Below are 18,810 nucleotides of genomic sequence, written 5' to 3'. Positions count from 1 at the left end.
GAATTTTTACACTCAAAAAAATCTGAAAGAACTTCTTAAATTTAATTAATTTGACACGGATCGTCGATGGCTATATACACAAAAGTTACCGATTAAAACATCTTGATACAATTGTGTCGAATATTTGTACAACCTCTACCATAAGGAGGGCATTGGAAATATCTAAATCACAATGGTCATTTATATGGTGTCTATGAATAGTCGGTAGGTTGTATGTCCTCCGAGAAATCGAAATACAAAATTACAGACACTAGGATTCCAAAGATCTACTACGATCTTTACTTGCTCGAAAATGTCGATTTTTTAACGATTATCAAATAGTGTGGGATCCAATGAGAACACACCGTTTTTATAGTCAGGTGTTCATGCAATGGGTGACGTAAGTACGGGTTGAGGCGTCGTTTAATTGCCAACACTCGGAAAACCCCTCCTACTATGAAAAAGCAACGAAAAAGAAAACCAAACCCCCAATGTTGACGGCCCTCGCAAACGTATAAATGACCACGATCTGCGAATCTGCACTTGAAATGTGCACACGTTCTACTAAACAGATGCAGTTATCGCTTTGGCGGATGTACCCAAGAATTACAAAGCCGATATTATTGCCTTACAGGAAATGCCATGGACAGGAGCTGACGTTAGTAAATCATGAAACCATGAAACAATACATGAATTTGGTTGCAGATTTATGTCTAATATGAGAATAAAATAAATCGTCTCTATATTCACACCAGTAGATGAGCCAATTGCTACAATCTGTATAAAAGCAAAGTTCTTCTACATCAGTCTTATTTGCTCCGACGGAAGACAAAGTTGAACAGACCAAAGACATTTTTTACGACTAAAAACATTCGGCAAGGGCTTGAAGTTGATTGACTTCTCGGCAACATAAATATGGTAGTTAGCAGCACCATATTCAAGCATTTCCTGATCAAAAAACGAGAAATCAAATTGATCATGTTGTGATAGACGGAAGGCATTCATCCAGTGTTTTAGACGTTCAATCGATCCAAAGAGCGAATATCAGCCAAGGTTCGTACCCGCCTTAATATAGCAGCAAATTTGCGATCTAACACGGAAACTCGACGTCGAAAAGCTGCAAACTCAACAGATTGCAGAAGCCTACTCCGTTCAACCTTTCCACTTGCACAATGGCAAAGAATTACCCACTCCCTACAAACTGCTGCCAAAGGAACCAGAAAAACGTGAGCGCAAGCAAATCGAGATGTACATGAGTCATGAATGAAGTCCGGAAATAACAACAGGTAAAACCCCAACCAAAAAGCTTTGGTGCAGGCACATCCTCCTGTAGAGACGGAGAAGGAAACCTGCTGACAGATACAGCTAGTGTGTTGGGGATCTGAAAGGAGGATTTTGCAAAGCTTCTGGTATCAAATAGTAACGGTGTAGAAGATACATAATATAATATGTACCTTCTAATATGTAGAAGGTACATATTATATTCCACGTTGCCAGGATGAGGTCAGAATAGCAATTAATTGGCAGAAGAATGATAAAACAGCAAGTGCCGATGTATTTCCAGTCGAACTATTCAAGCATGCACCAACTGATAAGAACAATTTGCCTAGAGGAATACATGCCCAATGATTTGAACCTCAGCTTCCTATGTCCCGTGACATAATGGAATAAACCTCGTTCCATCGTATATAAAGTGATATCCAGCGTGCTGTGTGAACGATAGAAGCCAATGGTCAATGACATTATTAGACCATACCAATGAGGCTTCATACCTGGCAAATCCGCAATAGACCAGATTTTGCTTCGATATAGCCAATTATTTTATATACCTCTGCTTCGAGGTAGTCAATGATTTTATATACCTCTGTACCGCCATAAATAAAAGTAATGACATCAATTTTGAAACTCAAACAGGGATAGTGTTGACCAAAAGATGCTACTATGGTCTGAGTAATCAATTTTAGAACAATGTCACCTTTCGCCAGACCAAACTCACAATCTACAAGACGCTGATATTACCCGTGCTGTTATATGGATCTGAAGTATGGGTACTTGCGCAAGCAGATGAGGAAGCTCTTGGAGTGTTTGAGAGACCATTTCTTTGAAAGATCTCGAATGTCCACGGATATGACTGTAACACGTTATATAACATGACGATGTAACGTTACCTCATATTTGTCTTCGATCGAGCGTCGTTCGTGTTAAGTTTCTTTAAAACAGTTTTTCACAGACCTATAGGATGGTGGTTTAGCGCCATACAAGTTCATAGATGCGCTCTCTTCGTAAAAATCCTTGACGAAAGTAAAAAAAATATCACACAAAATATTCACGAGTTATTTCCATATTTTTGGCAATTTTATTTTCATGTCACTGTAGACAATACAACACATGATCGTACGTAAAACCGCACTAAGTACGATTTTTTTGGTAAAAAGTGAAAAATCTTTTTAAGTGAAATGTAAATAATATATACAGGGTGAGATAAAAAAAAACTGTAACAAAGTCAAACGCCATAATTTAATTTTAATTTATTTTTATTTTTAAATTTATTTGAATGAAAACAAAAATGTCGGAAATAGCATCAAATTTTAGAAAAAAAATAGATTCGTCACCTTTGGCACGAATTATGGTCTTCAAAAGGCCAATGAAACCGTCACACGCTGCCCGAATGTTGCTCTGCGGTATTTTGGCCAGAGCTCCGATTTGCTCGATTTTACTCGCGAGTGAAAAATACTCCCGAGTGGGAGTAAGTAAAGAGTACGAGTTTTTTAGGGAGTACACTCTCCACTCTTTTATTTTGTTTGGGAGTGCTCGCGGGTACTCCTTGATGAAGAAAAAGAGTGTGAGTCAAAATGTTCGAAATAGAGTATGAGTTCACTCTAAGAGTGAAATCGAGTGGACAAATAAATTTGGTTGTTTGGTTATTTGTGTGTGTGTGTGCAGTAGCAAACATTTTTTGATGTTGATCTTTTGTGTGCTGTGGGGAGATCGATTATTTTGCTTACTGAAAATGTAAAATACAAATAAAAATCTTATACCATATAAGATTTTTATATATTTTTTATTTCAATTTATAAAATGAATTCAACCGTGTGATTTAATTAATTCAATATTTTTTTAAAAGCATAAACACCTCCAAACAAATTTTTAAAATTGTATTCATTAAAAAATGTGGAAAAGTATTCTCCAAAAAAAAAAAAAATATTAAAAGCGCTGGTTTGAAAGAAACCCCATGAATGCATAAGTGGTTCATTATTTAATTTTAGTATCAAAATATTGTCGAGGGTTTCAATTTGGAGGCTGGTTCGTCTTGCTGTCACTATTTCAGACTTACATAAAGTGAACGCAGAGAACGAGCTTGTTGATGCATGCTTTCCCAGCAGTACAGCAAACCAAACATCACAAAACAAACAAACAAACAATGCACACAAACAACATCAAGTAAAACAACGGTATCACAACAAAAACATAAATTAAAATAAAAGAGTACTCGGCAAGAGTGTAATCTGCTCGATTTCGAGCGTATTTCACTCCCACTCGAAAACGAGGGAAGCACTTGCGCTCTTATTTGAGTGGCAGAGAAAAATAGAGTATACTCTATTTACTTTTTCTACTCGCAAGAGTACTCCCGCTCGAATTCGAGTAAAGAGTGAAACTCGGAGCTCTGATTTTGGCCCATTCCCGGCGAAGCGCTTGCTTGAGGTGATCGACACTTTGGTATTCTTTAGTGCCAACTTTGCATTCCAAAACACTCCACACACAATAGTCCAACGGATTGGTATCCGGAGATTTTGATGGCCAGTGTGCGCTGGAAATGAAGCGAGACAATCTCATTTTGTAACTATTCATGGGTGGCGCGTGCTGAGAGCGATGGTGCTGAGTCCTGTTGGAATGTCCAAGATCTGCGGCCAAAATGTTTGTGTGTCCAAGGCTTTAATACAACCTCCAGAATATTTTCGCTATAATATTCGGTATTTATTATGATGCCACGGTCGATTAATACGAGCGGAGAGCGACCATCGGCTGTTATGGCGGCCCAAACCATCACCATGAGTTCTGGTGGCTAACCGAAGCTGCACATTTTCAGCTGACCTTTTGGCAAGAAAACACGATCATTTTGTTTGTTTACAAACTGCTGGACAACGAATGTTTTCTCAGCGGAGAAAACCAAATTCGAAAGTTCACCACTTTCGGCCAAGCGAAGCAACTCTTTAGCTTCTTTCAATCTATTTTCTTTCTATTGCGGTAATGGCTTTATCCCGAGCTATTTTTTTAATAATTGCCGAATGGAATATTGCGATATGTTCAGCTCACGAACCATTTTTCGGCCACTGCGACGCTGGTTTCGATCAAGTCGCTTCTTTACTTTTCGAATCATTTCTGCTGATGTTGCTGTTTTCTTCCGTCCACTTCCTTGACATCGGTCTACGCAACCAGTATCACCCTATCGAGCGATGGTGCTCTAACGATAGCCACTTGTGGGTTTCCAGCCAACTATAAAGAAATCACGCTATCACACTTGAATTCCATCACGAATAACTTTTTTCTGGAAAATTTTCATAATGAGCTGTCACTAGAATAATTTTAACAGCTGTCGGATGAGTGGCTTAGAAATAACAGCAGTCTGAAGTTGGTTGCATTTTTTTCATCTCACCCTGTATATATATATATATATAGGGGAGAGGGGGGCACCTTTGAACACTTTTTGCTTTCAAGCCTTATAAATTTTTTTTATTTTATCATTTTTGGTTTCTTATAAATTTTAACTAATAGGTGCATATGTAACCTTTAAAATGAATATACATATGACATACTATAAGCTTGATAAATATATTTTATTACTGTTTTAATGGACGAACTCAAAGTGTTCAAAACTGCCCCCCCAGGGGGGTACCTTTGAACAGGGGTTGGCATTTTCGAAAGACATGTTTTTTTTACAGTGTTTATGTTCAGATATGTATGTATTTTATTCATACATATCATAAATGCATTAATACATTAAAAAATATATAAAAATGTTCAAAATTTAAAAAATTTAGATCAAAAGTTATTAAAACGTAAAATGACTTAAAATAGAAATTAATATGGTGAAAAATACAGTTAATTTCGTAATCTTATCAGCCCATGTGAAATTTTGAGAAATCGAAGCCAAAAGTTAAAAACTCCTTTTTTTACTCGAGTTTAATGGGCATGTTCAAAGGTGCCCCACCCATGGCATTTTACGGAAATTTAAAATTACTTTTTTTGTAATAAATATATATGAAAGAAATTACATTAGTTATGTTTGAAATGATTGTTGGAATGCAAAAAATTTGTTTGACGAAAAAAAATATCACAGAATTCTTCCTGCGCCCTTACAACCAAATGAATAAAAGTTTACAATGACACTGAGAAAACATGGTCACCCATAAACAATTTTTCGACAACTGAAAAAGCAAGCCAAAGTGGTTTACGCATATAGAGAACAAGATTGCCATATACAAAAATGTGGTTGCGGGTCGGAAAAATATTAAACCAAGATTTTATGAGCGCTGTTCAAAGGTGCCCCACGTTCAAAGGTGCCCTCCTCTCCCCTATATATATATTAGGGCGGGCCAAATTTTTTGTCGATTAAATCCAGTCCATAGGATGATTCTATGGCCAATTTTAGGGAACTTTGGTGAAGGAACCATAGGTGTACTTGGTTTTCGAGTCTCCCACAGGGGAAAATAATTTTTTGAAAAGTGAGAGACTCGAGGATAGATATAGACCTATGGTTCATCCACAAAAGTTGCTTTGAATTGTCCATAGTCCCAAAAAATTGTATGAACATCTCTCAACTTTGCATGAGTGTAACACATAATGTCGGTTAGTCGATGTACTCACCAAACGTACGTGTGTAAAATGAACAGTGCAAAAATACCGTTTTTATGAACGTAACAAAATACCTGTTAAACCTCATTCACACAAGTGTAGATTGTACACCACGCCATTGGCATCGATGTCGATATATGATATCTTGTGAATATGCTTTATTGTAGATATGTATATACATATCGTATATACATACATGTGTGGTTGTGGCGCATAAATGCCGTCGTCAAACATACTTCATACACTGCATCTATTAACAATTGATAATGCCGCGGCAGCTGATTGTGGTGTTGGAGTGATATGATGACAATGCCGCTGCTGTAACCTGGCAACACTATATGACGTTGAATGTTTGCATGTTGACCATAATCCAAAAACCACAATAACAATATATAAATACAAACAAAAATCAAGTTTCAACTACTGGCAATGGCATACATGCATACACACATACATATCGATAAGTTACCAGTACAACTAAAATGTTTATCTTTGAAGTGTATTCAAAAGTTTGTTTTTATAGATTGCTTGGAGTGGAACAAAATGGTACTGGCAAAACGCCTAGTTGGTGCGGCCTGTAATACTCTAAAATTTAGTCAAAGCTTTACACACCAACAACAATCACTTGATGTGACGCTCTGAGCCAAACAAATAACTTACGCCTTACAATACAAACAATTTAATGTTGCAGACAAACAGACAAATCGATTTACACAATTTATACCACACACTAGCTGGCCGGCCGACCGACCAGCCCGATCCACAAAGACCCACCGATATGCTCTCATCTTAGTGTAAGTGCTGGTTGTGTTACCGTTTAGTTGGTTTGGTCTGTTCCTCAGCTCAACCCAGTCAGTCAGCCTGTCTAGCTTCCAGCAAACATCAAGCAGTCCATACAACATTACTGTAAATATTCTATGTGGGAGTACTTAAATCTCTCTTCGTATCAAAGACAATTTTGAACAATTGTGAAGTTGGTTTTGTTGAATATGACAACTCTGTGGCCCAAATAATGTAAACTAATGGTGTTAGTCTACTTCTTGTGGATGCCAACACAACACTGTAGAAAAATATATAAATATGTTTGTGTGTTTCTTGATTCAAATTAAGGTCAAATAAATAGAGTATATGAATAGCAAGAACGTATAGCGGGACCGTCCTACTGTTAAAATTTTGTGTCCTAATTTTTATACCCTCCAACATATATTATTCCGTTTGCAACAACGCGAAGTATACATCCGAGACCCCATAAGCTATATATATATATATTCTTGACCAGAATAAAATTCTATGCCGATTTAGTCATGTCCGTTCGTCTGTTGAATTCCTGACAGAGCTTAGAGCAATATTTAAGATTAAGCTTTGAAGATCTACACAAATATGGCAAATTTATCGATTCGGACCACTATTTTTTTATACCCTAAATCCCAAGGGTATAAAAATATAAAATTAAATTTGTCATTCCGTTTGCAACACATTGAAATATTCACCGCAGACCCCCATAAAATGCATTCTTGATCAGAATAAAATTCTATGTCGATTTTGAGTATCCATCTATCGTGATTTCAACAGAGTTGAATGCCTCAGAGTCTTGTGGCAGAACGTTTGTTACGTTACATAAGCTGTTAAATAAGCTCATAGAACAAGGTTCCCAGGCGCGTCGGTCTTGTGCGCAGCTCATCCGATTCGAAAGACCATTTTCCGAGATGTTGATGTTTCTTTCTTCCTTAGATTTAGTTTTCTCATTCTCACAACAACATGACCAGGTCGATCCGTTTGACTATGTCAAAGATCGAGAATAGATGGTACAGTTCATGGTTCATTCGACGACGGAGAATTTTTCTCTCAAACACTCATTCACGAAGCTGTAGTTTTCAAGTTCTACAGTTGGCCCGAGTCTACTGGAGGTCTTACGCGTTGATACCATTAGCTTGGTCTTTTGGCCATTTACTGCTAGTCCGACATTGACAGACTCCTTCTCAATTCGTTCAAAGTTGGCTGTTACCCATCGCAATGTTTGACCCATTATGTCGATGTCGTCGGCGTAGAGGACTAACATATACTTTTTGGTGTACAGGGTATCATTTCTATTTATAGTTGCATCTGGTCTGTGTTGGATGTGCCAGGTCTGAAGCCGCATTGGCGTGGTGCAGTAATGTCATTGTCTTCAATCGTTCACATAGCACTTTATATGCGATGGGAAGGATACTTATTCCTCTATAGTTGGCACATATCGTCTTGTATCCTTTTTTGTGCACGGAACACAGGATGCTGTGGTTTCAATCATTGGGCATGTATTCCTGAATAGTTCGGCTGGTAATCCATCGGAAATTGCAGCTTTATTATTCTGCGCCCGTTGGTATTCTGACCTCAGATTGGGTAGATGGTATGCAATCTATACAGTCTTCTCTTGTTGGTTCTGGGCAGTGTTGCCAAAACTTTGTTGATAAAAAATGCTAGATTTTGTTTAAAAAAGTGCCAGAAAGTGCTAAAAAATTATAAATAGTACCAAATTAAAGTGCTAAAAATCGTATGAAAGAAATTAGTAGAATTGGCTGTAATTTAATTTAATTTAATAATATTAGACGCATTCTGTGGGTTCTTGTAGGGTAGGATATATTTTTCCGGACAATTTTCTACTTAGGTATAGTCTGGGCATATCCCCCATATAAAGGTTTCATCCTTCTTCCCTACGTTTATGGTTTAGAACCTTTCCCCGCCGAATTGTCTGTAATTTAAAAATATGTTTTCCGAAATGTTTTGATGTAGGTCCATTTTTTGATTTAACCTCATTATAAAGAGAAACGCGACCCATTTTCTGTACTCTGAAGTGGCTATAATTTGGCATTCCGAATTCACAGTGAATAAAAAAACTCCTTTCCAAAAAGATTTAGTTTATTTAGTTTCATGATTTCTACATCACTCCCATACAAAGGCACTCTTAATCTGGTTTTTCATTTTACTAAATAAACAACCTACTAGCAAGCGATGCTATAGTAACCATATGAAGTACCCGACAATTTTTTGAGAAAATTTTAATACACTCCACATGGTGCAAGGTATAAAAAATTCTGACCGGCCGAACTTGAAGGTTTTTTAATTGTTTACAGATATACTTCTTCCTCAACATGCTGTCTGTATCTGTCACCAGGTTTCCTTCTTCATCTCTACAAAGCCTTCGGTTTGGGGTTTTACTCATTGTAATGCTGAGCAACCATGGGAACTGGTGCCCGTGTTTTGCATTTATCAATAAGCTTGTTCTCTGCGTTCTCTTTTTGTAAGACATTTCATATGGCGGTTTCTCCTTTACACTCCTCTCTTTTTGCACACCGCTAACTCATTGATAACATTTCCGGATATCATTCAGATTCCTGTACATCTCGATTTATTAATGTTCACGTTTTTCTTGTTCTTTCTTCTTTCTTTTGAAGATACGTTTCTCCTCTCTCCTTTTATCCAGATAATTCTCCATCGCATTACATGTTGCTACTGTCTGTAGGGTAGCCCTATACGCTGAGTTTTTCATATCAGTAACATTACGACACTCCTTATCGTACCTAGGGTTTCTTAATGGTGGCCTTTGGTACCCAGTTGTTGCTAGGAAGTGGGAAATTCCTTGCCATTATCGGGACAAGGAGTGTTTTCGACTATAAGTGGCAATGGCTCAATTATAGGAAAGATGTGGAAGCGATAGAAATATAAATTTGATAGATTTTCATTCATGTTTTTCAAATTTTATTTGGAGTATTCAAAAATATTTCATTTTCAAAATAAATATAATTTGTTTGCTTGTTTACATTTTTCTGTCAAATGATGTTGACACTAGTAAAACTTACAAACAACAAATTTCCATGTGGTTGTTGTACAACAATACTTGCTGTTACCTTCTATTATTATACCATGGCTGCTACATTAAGACGGGTGCGAACCCCGGCTACTACAAAGTAGTGGTCCAAATCGATATTCGATCCTCGGATCGATCGAGCGTCTAAAACACTGGATGAATGCCTTCCGTCTATCATAATATGATCACTTTGATTTCTCGTTGCTTGATCGGGAGCAATCCCGGTGGCCTTCTGAATACTTTCCGTTCCGATTTCTGCATTTAAATCCTCTAGCAGAATATGCGGTTTGTAGGCGCTCGTAAAATATATTTTTGGTCTGTTCATGTTTGTCTTCCGTCGGAGCATGGGCGCTCGTAAAATATATTTTTGGTCTGTTCATGTTTGTCTTCCGTCGGAGCATGGGCACAAATAAGAATGATGTTGAAGAACTTCGCTTCGCTTCGGATTATAGTAATTCGCTCATCTACTGGAGTGAATCTGGAGACGAGGTCTTTTATTCTCCTGTTAACCATAAATCCGCAGCCAAATGCCATTTCTCGTTTCATGACAGCTATAATACAGTGCGTAATCTAGAGCTGTAAAAGCATCGATATTCCAAACATTATATAGTTCCAATATTTCATTTCAAACTCGATTGCTATCAATATTATCGGTAATTTTCCACCACTTTAGGAACGAAAATGATGGCAGATTGTGTGTTTGTTGATATTTTGCAAGAATATAAAGAAGAAAACAACATATTAAGAAGAAATAATTTATTAATAAAACCTTAAAGGCGCAGCACAATTAATTCAAAAAACAAATGCCAAATCCACAAATACAAAATTGAAGATATGTATATTTTTGGCTTTTATTATATATATAAATATATATAATTTTTGTAACACATTGTAGACATTTTCCTGGTTTTGAACATTTGGTTGTGTGGCAAATTTCATTTGGGAATGAAAATAAATCACATAATTCTTCTAAATACCTACGTGGGGATGGTATATGAAAGTAAATATCAGTAGCCCCTGTCTCAAAGAGAACCACCGTCAAAAACAAGAAAGTTCCATGGTCCTGTAGGTGTGGAATTTAGAATGATTATTTTGGAATTCTTCAGAAAATCCTCAACAATATGAACTCAATATCGCCGTTTTTGGATTGTCTTCTTCGAAACTGGTGTAGCTGCTGGCCACCACTTCAAATCCTCATACAGGAGTTTAACCCGACATATGGCTCTAATATAAATGCAATTTTATTATACCCTCCACCATAGTATGGAGGGTATATTAATTTTGTTTTTCCGTTTGTAACTCATCGAAATAATAATTTCCGACCCTATAAAGTATATATATTCTTGATCAGCGTAAAATTCTATGACGATATAGCCATGTCCGTCTGTCTGTTGTAATCACTCTAGCGCCTAAACGAATTGAGATAGATCGGCAAAATTTTGCATAGAGTCGTCTTTTGTCTGCAGGCAGGTGAAGTTCGAAGATGGGCTTTGTTGGTCCACGTTTTGGCATAGCTCCCATATAAGGGTGCCCCTGATTTTCGGTATTTTGAGATTCTTGAGCGCGTTTTTCAGCTGAATTCGCTGAAATTTGGTACATTGAGTTCTTATTGGGTAGCAAATCTCTCCACTAAAAATTATAAATATGGCTCAATATTTTCGGATAGCCCCCATATAAGGGTACCCCTAATTTTCCGGTATTTTGGGAGGTTTGATCGTATTTTTAGACCACATTCGGTACTTTGAGTTGTTATTGGGTAGCAAATCTCTATACTAAAAATTATAAATATAGGTAAGTTTTTTCGGGTAGCCCCATATAAGGGTACCCCCCCCCCCCCCAATTTTCGGTATTTTAGGGTTCTTGAGCTCGGTTTCAATTGAATTCGCTGAAATTTGGTACATGGGGTTCTTATTGGGTACCAAATTTCCCCACTAAAAATTGTAAATATAGGTCCACTTTTTCTGGTAGCGCCCATAAGGGTACCTCCCAATTTCCAGTTCTTGGGGGGTTTTTACCGGATTTTTTCACCGAATTGGCTGTAATTTAGTAATTTGAGTTCTTATTGGGTAGCAAATCTCTCCACAAAAAATTATAAATATAGGTCAATATTTTCGGGTAGCCCCCATATAATGGCACCCCACATTTTCGATATTTTGAGGTTCTTGACCGTGTTTTTCAACCGAATTCGCTGAAATTTGGTATTTTGTAGTCGTATATGTTAACATCTCTCAACCTCTTCTCCCATTTTAGGGCTAGTCCCCATATAACCCCCTTTTTTATATAAAAATAGTTATCCGATTTGTTCCGTATGTTGCGGTTGGGTAGTCGTTGCGGGGAATAGTCAATTTTAACCCTACAAAGACTATTTAGCCATCTGTTGTAAGCATTCCGCCTTCTAAAGATATTGTGATAAAAAAAAAAACTCAAACACAAACATGACTATAATGAAATATATCGGCAGACATTTAGGCATCTCCTCAATATAGTGAAGGAAAGAATTGAGATAAACAATTAAAATATTGGGTTCAAAATTGGTATATACCGATCATTAATTAGGCATAGCCCTCATATAATGATATCCCAAAATATTCACTATTTCCTACACTATGTAACAAATATTGGTCCCCCTTTAGGCATACCCTTATATAACATTGTAATCTAAATTACAGTAGTTTGAGGATTTTATATTCTACCATGAATTATCAGTACCAGTCCACTTTTTGGATCTTACAGATTTTAGGAAAAATGCCCATTAAAAATGGCTGAAGTTTGTATTTGGTGTACATAAATCGGTTTGTAGAATTATCGGCATATACCCACATTTTGGTATGTTCCCTATATTTTCATTGTATGTATCTGTCAGTATAACTATGGTGGAGGGTATCCAAAGTTCGGCCCGGCCGAACTTAACGCTTTTTCACTTGTTTTCTTACTTTAATCGAAATCATTTTCGATGTACCGTTTATAAATTTGATAAGTTTTACTAAGGATTTTATGTATTTTATTTTTATGTATTGCCGTGATACGAACCTTATATCGAAGATTTTATATGGTCTGTTCCCCTATTCATAATGTGGTGAAAACTTTGCAAATTTATAGAGGGAGAATCGAAAATGATTTCGATTAAAACTGATGAACTGAATATATAAATATGTCTCCTGGTATTGAGATTACAACATTCAAACTTATAAACGCATATAAAATAATAACGTAGTATGTATAGTATAAAATAATAACGTAGTATAATAATAATTTCCGATAAATCCGATCATTTGCCCGCCTAAGTAGTTGATATCTTAATACGCATGTTTAGTTCTCATGAATATTAACTACACGATACGATAATATTAGATGAGTTTGTTTTTTATTAATGTGGATGTCCGACTTTACATGATTTGTATGATCATGTCTGCACACATATATGTATACATACATATGTATTTTGTTTTTTTTTTTTGCCAGTATTAGCCATTCCACATTCCGCCACAAACAAAACCGCACTCGTTTTAATTAATTTTATGTCGTCATTGACGTCGCCACTTGTAAACATTTTCATGATCTCGAAATGACGTTGGTATTTTCGATGCTGTTGCATTTGTTGTTGCTTGGTTTGCTTGTTTGTTTGGGCCACAACTAAAGTTGGTGCAGCAGAATGCTTGAGCGGTGGCATTAGCACAAGTGTCAAAACATATTTATTTTATGGTCTATAATTAATGTCTTGTTGAGATTTGGAACATAAAATATGACTGTGTGCGTGTGTTTGTGTGCCACCAAACGAGGATTGGTAACAAATGACATAATTCGATTGGAGATTATTGTTTTTCGTATTTTTAACCAAATTTTTAAAATGGATAGGAAGAACTTTATTTGAAATTAGAACTGAATAAATAAAAATAAGAGTCATACCGGGTGAGATATATACAAAATTTCTGAGTGCCACATTACTGGCTTGTCAATGCTTTGGTATAGTCTTTAATTGGGTTTTAGAGTTGGTTGTGCATTGTTCAAAGTTTTTCGTTTATTTTTTGTTTGATACCAAACGTCTAGTTTTACCACGTTTTTAATTTGTTGTTTATAAATTTAATTATGTTTGGCCCTAACGTAAATACACTGAAATAAAAAAGTTTGATTTTCTTAGAATTAAGAGGATGAGAGGATTGATAATGAAAATCAATATCATGACCAAATCACAAAAATGATTGCCCTATATCTTCGAGAGACTAGCGAATTCTATCTAGGGTCTTGAATTTAGGCAGGGCACTTGGTGCAGACCTTATCTTAAAAGTGGTCCCAAACAAGGTTCTTTTATATGAATATTTTGTCATTGGAAATTGTCCAGTAATACAAAAAAAAAAAAAAAAAAACCTTAAAATTGTCGTCAATAGAGCGGGAACCAGCATATGGGCCTCATGCCAAAGCAGGGATCTATGTCTAAACTGGTCCCTCGTTGAATTCAGTAATATTGTCAAAATTAAAGAATAACAAGTGAAAACGCGTTAAGTTCGGCCGGTCTGAACTTTGGATACCCTCCACCATAGATATACTGACAGGTACTTGAAATAAAAATATAGGGAACATCCCAAAAAGTGTACCTATATCGACATTTCTACAAACCGATTATGGTTCTAAAGACCCCATGTTTCTTTGGACCAAATTTGTTTAAAAAAATTTTGACTTCATCCCACATTTACCCATCTTATTATTTCTTCCAAACAAGTTCATGTTCGAACATGGGGAACATCGGTCCACCCCTTCTGGTACCACCCACACAGGGGCTAAGCCTGAATGCGGGTTAAAGTACATATATATATATATATAAGGTTAATTATCAAACTTATGTTCTATTTTTTTCGTATCGTAACCAACCAAACCCAAACATGGAACAAATCAAATCAAACAAAAAGGGGGACGACCTCAAGAAGGGGGCGAATATTAATCATTTTTGGTAGGGAGATTTGTTACCATATACGGCTACAAAATACCAAATTGCAGCAAATTTGGTTAACAACGCGCCTTATATGGGGGCTATCCGATAAAATGGACCTATATTCATATTTTTTTGTGGGAAAATTTATAACCTATTATGAACTCAAAATACTAAATTACAGCTAATTCGGCGGAAAAATACGATCAAACCCACCAAAATACTGAAAGTTAGGAGGTACCGTTATATGGGGACATTTAGTGCCAATAAGAACCCAATGTAGCAAATTTCAGCGAATTCGGTTGAAAAACACGCCCAAGAACCCCAAAATACCGAAAATTGGGGGGTACCATTATATGAGAGCTATGCCGAAACGTGGACCGACATATCCCATCTTCGAACTTGTCCTGCCTGCAGACAAAAGACAACTTTATGCAAAATTTCAGCACCCTATCTCAATTTCTTCAGAAGATAGCGTGATTACCACAGACGGACAGACGGACGGACAGACGGACATGGCTAGATCGTCTGAGAATTTTACCCAGATCAAGAATATATATACTTTATAGGTTCGGAAATGAATATTTCGATGTGTTACAAACGGAATGACAAAATTAATATACCCTCCATACTACGGTGGAGGGTATAAAAAGGAAGAAAAATAATTTACAAAAATAGTTTGTTGTTGTGATTAAAGAAAATTCCTTTTCCCAGAGAAACGTGTCAAAATTTTAGGACCGATTGGATTATTAGTTTTGGAGTTATCGTGTCCGCTTTTCGTAAAACACTGCTTCGAGAAAAATTTGTTTAAAGTTTGAGAATCACTCTTGCCGTTACTTGATACTGACACAATAAATCGGCTATATCTTCAAGAGTTCCTGAGATATTCACTTGAAATTTTGTAGGGCCATTCTAGAATTAGATTCTAGAATAGATTCGAATTTCATCAAAAAAATTTTGACTCCGACAATGGGGGAGGGGGGTCCCCTTAAGTGAAAGTGTTGGCGAAGTTCCGAATATGTCGATTGTTCGCCGTTATCAGGAATTGTGACAGTATTACGGCGCTTTACGTTAGCTTATGGAAAAAATGAAACAAGTTGATCATTCATAGTGTCGTAGCGACTTCAAATCGGTGCTTGAACAATAGGTATGTTCATATGATAACCGATTATTTGCGTGTTATTAAATACGAATACGACTTGGAAAATAATTGCTTTCGACATAAGGGTGCAACACAACTCAAGCCAATGTGGCTTTATTGCAAGAGACATTTCCTGAATGCATAATTTTCAATATGAATAGCTCGGCTGGTAATCCATCGTCACCTGCTGCTTTATTATTCTTTAGCCGATTAATTGCTCATCTAACCTCACCTGATCGTACAATGGATTTCTTGATGGTGGTCTTTAGTACCCAATTGTTGATTTTACTGCAGTTTCTAAAGATTGGGCAATTCTTTGCCATTGTGCTTCCATATTATTATCGGGTCAAGGGGTGTTTTCGACTGGCAAGTGGTTAAGTTGAGCGACGTCCGTGATTAGATCGCACCTTTGCTGCTACATTAAGACGAGTGCTGCTACAAGGTAATAGTTAGAATCGATATTCGCTCCTGGAATCGATCGAATGTATAAACTACTGAATGAATTCCTTCCGTCTATCACGATCAATGTGATTTCTCACTACTTGATCTCACTACTTGATCATGGTCAGGGCAGCGGTCATGTGCTCTTTCTAGGCGCTCGTAAAATATGTCTTTGGTCACTATTTCAACGGATGATGAAATTATATTTTTACAGGTGATCTCAAGAAGTTTATTCCAACTTTTGCCCATTCTAGAGCGCCCAACAGACCTTTTCACATGTCCTGCAATGGACACGTGGTGGTGTAAACACCATCCTTTTCATCCTAACGTACTTGTTATACCCTTCACCACACTGTGGTACAGGGTATTATGTCTTTGTGCATATGTTTGTAACAGGCAAAAATAATTCCAACTTTTGCCTTTTGAGAATATGCATGGAATCACTTTCTGAGTCGATCTACAGGTCGCATTTATGATCCGAATTGGATGAAATTTGGCACAGCCCATTAGTTTGGCCCAAGGACGAACCCTATTGAAATTGCAGAAAATCGGTTCAGATTTAGATATAGCTCCCATATATAGTTTCGCCCGATTTTAGGTAAATGGTGCACCAAAGTCCATGAAAATCATTAGATTTGCATGAATTTTGGCATAGCGTACTGAATTAAGTCGACAATGATGTGTGCTAGATTTCGCGAAAATCGGTTCAGATTTAGATATAGATCCCATATATAGTTTCGCCCGATTTTAAGTAAATGGTGCACCAAAGTCCCTGAAAATCATTAGATTTGCACGAATTTTGGCATAGCGTACTGAATTAGTACCCAATTGTTGATTTTACTGCAGTTTCTAGAGATTGGGCAATTCTTTGCCATTGTGCTTCCATATTATTATCGGGTGAAGGAGTGTTTTCGACTAGCAAGTGGATAAGTTGAGCGACGTCCGTGATTAGATCGCACCTTTGCTGCTACATTAAGACGAGTGCTACTACAAGGTAATACAGTCGACTCTGCTTTACTGAGACGGAACAATTTTGGATGTTTGTTTCCGATGAGGAGGAGTTCGGTTAACTGAAAATAATTTCAGTTTACCGAACTTCTCATAAGCGAAAAAAAAATTTTCAGTTTTAGGAATTTCAATAATTTATATTTTATATCAAATTCGTAGGTCTCGAATTTTATGAACATTTTATGAAAAGACAATAGAAATTGAAACTGGTTGACATGTTCACTGTTTAAAGGATTTTATAATGAACTGTCTTTTTATGCGTAAGGTTTCATACTAGCCGATTTAAGTCTTTTGAATAGTTGACTTGCCTGTAATATGGAGTTGTGAACAAGTAACAAACTTCCTTGCAAAATTTGTTCATTATTCACATTTTTACATTATTCCTATTTAAAATTTGGTTATCATCTTGAAGGCCTTAATAATATCTTAGAGTAGTTAAAAGTGGACGATCTCCCCAAAAATTTTGATAATTATTTCCCCTATGCGGAACGGAGTTTTTTTTCGAATTTTCCAAATGGTTTTAAAAGTTTGACCGAACGAACTTAACGTTCTTCGACGTCATATTATATATATTTAACACACACGTTCCATACATCGGAAAAATCATTAATTGCAGATTTGTTAGGATGTGCTGTGAAGATGTGCATTCCTCAATGCAAAATATTCTGTCATTATTCTTCATTCTCACGATTTTCAGTAAAAAAAACTATTTCAGTTATCCGATATTTTCAGCTATGCGAAGTTTCACTTATGCGATGTAAATTGTGAGCGATTAACCTAAAATGTAATGGTGCAGGAAATCAATTTCACTTATCCCTTATTTTTCAGTTAAACGACTTACAGTAAAGCGGAGTCAACTGTAGTCAGAATCGATATTCTCTCCTCGAATCGATCGAACTTCTAAAATACTGAATGAATGACTTCCGTCTATCACGATCAATTTGATTTCTCGCCACTTGATCAGGTGAAATCCAGGTGCTAGAATCTGGTGCTGCTAACTACCATGTTTTTTGCTGCCGTGAAGTTAATCAACTTAATGCCATTGTCGGATGTTTCATCATGGAGGCTGAATTTTGCCACCGTGGGGTCAAAAATATTTTCCCTTTCGATTTTTGCATTAAATTATCCTAGCAGAATTTTAATGTCATGGCCAGGGCAGCGGTCATGTGCTGTTTCTAGGCACTCGTAAATTATGTTTTTGGTCTGTTCATCTTTGTCACCCGTCGGAGCATGGACGCAAATAAGACTAATGTAGAAGAACTTTGCTTTTGGGGCTGTTCAGTGCAAAGTGCGCACATTCCAAGTGCAGATTAGCATATCGTGGGGTTTGGTTTTCTTTTTCGTTGCTATTTCATAGTAGGAGGGGGTTTTCGACGCCTAAACCTAGTTTTTATACCCTCCACCATAGTATGGAGGGTATATTAGTTTTGTTTTTCCGTTTGTAACGCATCGAAATAATCATTTCCGACCATATAAAGTATATATATTCTTGATCAGCGTAAAATTCTATGACGATTTAAGCATGTCCGTCTGTCCGTCTGTTGTAATCACTCTAGCGTCTAAACGAATTGAGATACATCGCCAAAATTTAGCATAGAGTCGTCTTTTGTCTGCAGGCAG

At 36.7% G+C, this 18,810-nt stretch overlaps 1 long non-coding RNA gene across 1 annotated transcript in view; it reads right to left on the bottom strand.

The window, feature by feature from the left end:
* Positions 1 to 3,932: 3,932 nt before the first annotated feature.
* Positions 3,933 to 18,810, bottom strand: part of LOC133337063 (uncharacterized) — a 32,141-nt gene continuing 17,263 nt past the window's right edge. Inside the window, exon 2 of the long non-coding RNA XR_009754569.1 lies at positions 3,933 to 4,132. This is a non-coding gene — a long non-coding RNA (uncharacterized LOC133337063). The remainder of the gene's footprint in view (positions 4,133 to 18,810) is intronic.

Source organism: Musca vetustissima, unplaced genomic scaffold, assembly GCF_032173495.1.
Source record: "Musca vetustissima isolate MV318-11 ecotype Yass unplaced genomic scaffold, APGP_CSIRO_Mvet_v1 utg16719, whole genome shotgun sequence".
NCBI classification, from domain to species: Eukaryota; Metazoa; Arthropoda; class Insecta; order Diptera; family Muscidae; genus Musca; species Musca vetustissima.
The sequence above is the reverse complement of the archived record's forward strand: the minus strand, read 5'-3'. Positions and strand labels throughout refer to the sequence as shown.